The sequence below is a fragment of the Rhagoletis pomonella genome, unplaced genomic scaffold, assembly GCF_013731165.1.
Source record: "Rhagoletis pomonella isolate Grant_MI unplaced genomic scaffold, Rhpom_1.0 Rhpom_scaffold_00007, whole genome shotgun sequence".
NCBI classification, from domain to species: Eukaryota; Metazoa; Arthropoda; class Insecta; order Diptera; family Tephritidae; genus Rhagoletis; species Rhagoletis pomonella.
Window position 1 is genome coordinate 15,797,558 of NW_023458561.1, and position 6,087 is coordinate 15,803,644.

The 6,087-nt window shown below is 36.9% G+C and overlaps 1 protein-coding gene across 1 annotated transcript in view; it reads right to left on the minus strand.

The window, feature by feature from the left end:
- The window catches only part of LOC118742377, a 161,708-nt gene that overhangs the window by 74,717 nt on the left and 80,904 nt on the right, over positions 1-6,087 (minus strand). The window lies entirely within an intron of this gene.

Genomic DNA, 6,087 nt, shown 5'->3' on the forward strand with positions numbered 1-6,087 from the left:
TCAGCGAATTGTTTTTATTAGTTTTTTCAGACCCATGCCATGTCATGTCACAGCGGATGATATTCCTTTGGATTGCAATTCTCTTTTGCTGTCGATTGAGCTCAAATTTGAGGCTCGATTGGACCAATATTGTATTGCCTATACAATTGATAGGGCTTTTTATATTGTGCCTGTACAATTACAGGGCTTTTTAGTTTGCCTGTATAATTTATAGGGCTTTTTTGTTTTGCCTATATAGCTTATAGGGCTTTTTTAGTAGGTACTGCGTCACGTCTCTTGCTGTGACGGCTTACATACATTTATGGACTAAACTGTCCTTGTGCCTATAAATTTATAGGCCTTTTTATTGTGCCTGATCAAATAGGGGGCTTTTTTGTCGCACAGCACTTCTCTTGGGCTCGTACGGACCAAATTGTACAGACTTGTAGCTGTATCTAATATCCCTTACCTCGGGTGGGGGGTGATACAAGACGGACAACAAGTTTGTTCTGTACAAATGAGAATTTATTTTAATTCTGACAAGATTTAAGTTTTACAGCTCCTTATATACTAAGTCTTAGGACTAAAATGAAGATTTTATATGTGTATATATTTACATGTGTATTTGTATTTATATAAGCCTGTTCAAATATATTTTGAACATATTGCCGAGGGGAAAATTACCGCTTAGGTCTATGTTTTTTCTTCGATTGAAATGTATATGTGTGGACTGTATGTATTTTACTGTTCCGGTATGTGTACATGTTTTTATATCCTTATGTTTATCCATGAACATTTTGCGGGCGTGAAAGACTTATAGTAATTTTATCTTTTGATTTACATTTATAGCGAAAGTAGGTTACTAGCAAGCCTATAATTACAATTACTAATAATACTAAAGAAATGTGGGTTCTGTGATTTCATATATTTAAATTACTTCATTTTAATTCGTTGTTGTTGATGCTTTCAATGTCTTCTCGAAATCGGTTAAATTCATTGTTGTTGTAATTGCTGCTATTTGATGAGGAATTATTTGGTCTTCTGCAATCGCTGTGTTTTCTTCCTTTTCCGTCAAACCTCCGGGAACTCACCTTGCTATTTTGAACGTTTATGATGGTATTTATCCCTATTGTCAGCTGTAGGCAACGGGAAACGCGGACGCAATATTTTTATTGGGTGACAACCGCTGTTGCCCAGGTCCACACCATCGCCATCTACCATTCTAGTAGTGCTTTCTGCTGCATTCGGCTGCCAAATATTTTGACTGCTGTGCAATAAATTTCCACCAATTTTTGTGGTTGCCGTTTCTGTTTCTGCGGGATTTGACTCTTCAAAACTCGCACAAGCATGCGCGTTTAATTCCTCCAAATGGTTGGTCTCATTGTTGTTATCTGGATGCAGCAATTGAGTTATGACACGATTTACCTTTTGTATAACAGTATATGTGTTCGAATCGTTAGTAGCAGCAGTATCGCCAGCAACAGCAATTCTCTTTTGCTGTGGCTTGAGCTCAAATTTGAGGCTCGATTGGACCAACATTGTATTGCCTATACAATTGATAGGGCTTTATATATTGTGCCTGTACAATTACAGGGCTTTTTAGTTTGCCTATATAATTTATAGGGCTTTTTTGTTTTGCCTATATAGCTTATAGGGCTTTTTTAGTAGGTACTGCGTCACGTCTCTTGCTGTGACGGCTTACATACATTTAGGGACTAAACTATCCTTGTGCCTATAAATTTATAGGGCTTTTTATTGTGCCTGATCAAATACAGGGCTTTTTTGTCGTACAGCACTTCTCTTGGGCTCGTATGGACCAAATTGTACAGACTTGTAGCTGTATCTAATATCCCTTACCTCGGGTGGGGGGTGATACAGGCGGTAAACAAGTTTGTTCTGAACAAATGAGAATTTATTTTAATTCTGACAAGATTTAAGTTTTACAGCTCCTTATATACTAAGTCTTAGGACTAAAATGAAGATTTTATATGTGTATATATTTACATGTGTATTTGTATTTATATAAGCCTGTTCAAATATATTTTGAACATATTGCCGAGGGGAAAATTACCGCTTAGGTCTATGTTTTTTCTTCGATTGAAATGTATATGTGTGGACTGTATGTATTTTACTGTTCCGGTATGTGTACATGTTTTTATATCCTTATGTTTATCCATGAACATTTTGCGGGCGTGAAAGACTTATAGTAATTTTATCTTTTGATTTACATTTATAGCGAAAGTAGGTTACTAGCAAGCCTATAATTACAATTACTAATAATACTAAAGAAATGTGGGTTCTGTGATTTCATATATTTAAATTACTTCATTTTAATTCGTTGTTGTTGATGCTTTCAATGTCTTCTCGAAATCGGTTAAATTCATTGTTGTTGTAATTGCTGCTATTTGATGAGGAATTATTTGGTCTTCTGCAATCGCTGTGTTTTCTTCCTTTTCCGTCAAACCTCCGGGAACTCACCTTGCTATTTTGAACGTTTATGATGGTATTTATCCCTATTGTCAGCTGTAGGCAACGGGAAACGCGGACGCAATATTTTTATTGGGTGACAACCGCTGTTGCCCAGGTCCACACCATCGCCATCTACCATTCTAGTAGTGCTTTCTGCTGCATTCGGCTGCCAAATATTTTGACTGCTGTGCAATAAATTTCCACCAATTTTTGTGGTTGCCGTTTCTGTTTCTGCGGGATTTGACTCTTCAAAACTCGCACAAGCATGCGCGTTTAATTCCTCCAAATGGTTGGTCTCATTGTTGTTATCTGGATGCAGCAATTGAGTTATGACACGATTTACCTTTTGTATAACAGTATATGTGTTCGAATCGTTAGTAGCAGCAGTATCGCCAGCAACAGCAATTCTCTTTTGCTGTGGCTTGAGCTCAAATTTGAGGCTCGATTGGACCAACATTGTATTGCCTATACAATTGATAGGGCTTTATATATTGTGCCTGTACAATTACAGGGCTTTTTAGTTTGCCTATATAATTTATAGGGCTTTTTTGTTTTGCCTATATAGCTTATAGGGCTTTTTTAGTAGGTACTGCGTCACGTCTCTTGCTGTGACGGCTTACATACATTTAGGGACTAAACTATCCTTGTGCCTATAAATTTATAGGGCTTTTTATTGTGCCTGATCAAATACAGGGCTTTTTTGTCGTACAGCACTTCTCTTGGGCTCGTATGGACCAAATTGTACAGACTTGTAGCTGTATCTAATATCCCTTACCTCGGGTGGGGGGTGATACAGGCGGTAAACAAGTTTGTTCTGAACAAATGAGAATTTATTTTAATTCTGACAAGATTTAAGTTTTACAGCTCCTTATATACTAAGTCTTAGGACTAAAATGAAGATTTTATATGTGTATATATTTACATGTGTATTTGTATTTATATAAGCCTGTTCAAATATATTTTGAACATATTGCCGAGGGGAAAATTACCGCTTAGGTCTATGTTTTTTCTTCGATTGAAATGTATATGTGTGGACTGTATGTATTTTACTGTTCCGGTATGTGTACATGTTTTTATATCCTTATGTTTATCCATGAACATTTTGCGGGCGTGAAAGACTTATAGTAATTTTATCTTTTGATTTACATTTATAGCGAAAGTAGGTTACTAGCAAGCCTATAATTACAATTACTAATAATACTAAAGAAATGTGGGTTCTGTGATTTCATATATTTAAATTACTTCATTTTAATTCGTTGTTGTTGATGCTTTCAATGTCTTCTCGAAATCGGTTAAATTCATTGTTGTTGTAATTGCTGCTATTTGATGAGGAATTATTTGGTCTTCTGCAATCGCTGTGTTTTCTTCCTTTTCCGTCAAACCTCCGGGAACTCACCTTGCTATTTTGAACGTTTATGATGGTATTTATCCCTATTGTCAGCTGTAGGCAACGGGAAACGCGGACGCAATATTTTTATTGGGTGACAACCGCTGTTGCCCAGGTCCACACCATCGCCATCTACCATTCTAGTAGTGCTTTCTGCTGCATTCGGCTGCCAAATATTTTGACTGCTGTGCAATAAATTTCCACCAATTTTTGTGGTTGCCGTTTCTGTTTCTGCGGGATTTGACTCTTCAAAACTCGCACAAGCATGCGCGTTTAATTCCTCCAAATGGTTGGTCTCATTGTTGTTATCTGGATGCAGCAATTGAGTTATGACACGATTTACCTTTTGTATAACAGTATATGTGTTCGAATCGTTAGTAGCAGCAGTATCGCCAGCAACAGCAATTCTCTTTTGCTGTGGCTTGAGCTCAAATTTGAGGCTCGATTGGACCAACATTGTATTGCCTATACAATTGATAGGGCTTTATATATTGTGCCTGTACAATTACAGGGCTTTTTAGTTTGCCTATATAATTTATAGGGCTTTTTTGTTTTGCCTATATAGCTTATAGGGCTTTTTTAGTAGGTACTGCGTCACGTCTCTTGCTGTGACGGCTTACATACATTTAGGGACTAAACTATCCTTGTGCCTATAAATTTATAGGGCTTTTTATTGTGCCTGATCAAATACAGGGCTTTTTTGTCGTACAGCACTTCTCTTGGGCTCGTATGGACCAAATTGTACAGACTTGTAGCTGTATCTAATATCCCTTACCTCGGGTGGGGGGTGATACAGGCGGTAAACAAGTTTGTTCTGAACAAATGAGAATTTATTTTAATTCTGACAAGATTTAAGTTTTACAGCTCCTTATATACTAAGTCTTAGGACTAAAATGAAGATTTTATATGTGTATATATTTACATGTGTATTTGTATTTATATAAGCCTGTTCAAATATATTTTGAACATATTGCCGAGGGGAAAATTACCGCTTAGGTCTATGTTTTTTCTTCGATTGAAATGTATATGTGTGGACTGTATGTATTTTACTGTTCCGGTATGTGTACATGTTTTTATATCCTTATGTTTATCCATGAACATTTTGCGGGCGTGAAAGACTTATAGTAATTTTATCTTTTGATTTACATTTATAGCGAAAGTAGGTTACTAGCAAGCCTATAATTACAATTACTAATAATACTAAAGAAATGTGGGTTCTGTGATTTCATATATTTAAATTACTTCATTTTAATTCGTTGTTGTTGATGCTTTCAATGTCTTCTCGAAATCGGTTAAATTCATTGTTGTTGTAATTGCTGCTATTTGATGAGGAATTATTTGGTCTTCTGCAATCGCTGTGTTTTCTTCCTTTTCCGTCAAACCTCCGGGAACTCACCTTGCTATTTTGAACGTTTATGATGGTATTTATCCCTATTGTCAGCTGTAGGCAACGGGAAACGCGGACGCAATATTTTTATTGGGTGACAACCGCTGTTGCCCAGGTCCACACCATCGCCATCTACCATTCTAGTAGTGCTTTCTGCTGCATTCGGCTGCCAAATATTTTGACTGCTGTGCAATAAATTTCCACCAATTTTTGTGGTTGCCGTTTCTGTTTCTGCGGGATTTGACTCTTCAAAACTCGCACAAGCATGCGCGTTTAATTCCTCCAAATGGTTGGTCTCATTGTTGTTATCTGGATGCAGCAATTGAGTTATGACACGATTTACCTTTTGTATAACAGTATATGTGTTCGAATCGTTAGTAGCAGCAGTATCGCCAGCAACAGCAATTCTCTTTTGCTGTGGCTTGAGCTCAAATTTGAGGCTCGATTGGACCAACATTGTATTGCCTATACAATTGATAGGGCTTTATATATTGTGCCTGTACAATTACAGGGCTTTTTAGTTTGCCTATATAATTTATAGGGCTTTTTTGTTTTGCCTATATAGCTTATAGGGCTTTTTTAGTAGGTACTGCGTCACGTCTCTTGCTGTGACGGCTTACATACATTTAGGGACTAAACTATCCTTGTGCCTATAAATTTATAGGGCTTTTTATTGTGCCTGATCAAATACAGGGCTTTTTTGTCGTACAGCACTTCTCTTGGGCTCGTATGGACCAAATTGTACAGACTTGTAGCTGTATCTAATATCCCTTACCTCGGGTGGGGGGTGATACAGGCGGTAAACAAGTTTGTTCTGAACAAATGAGAATTTATTTTAATTCTGACAAGATTTAAGTTTTACAGC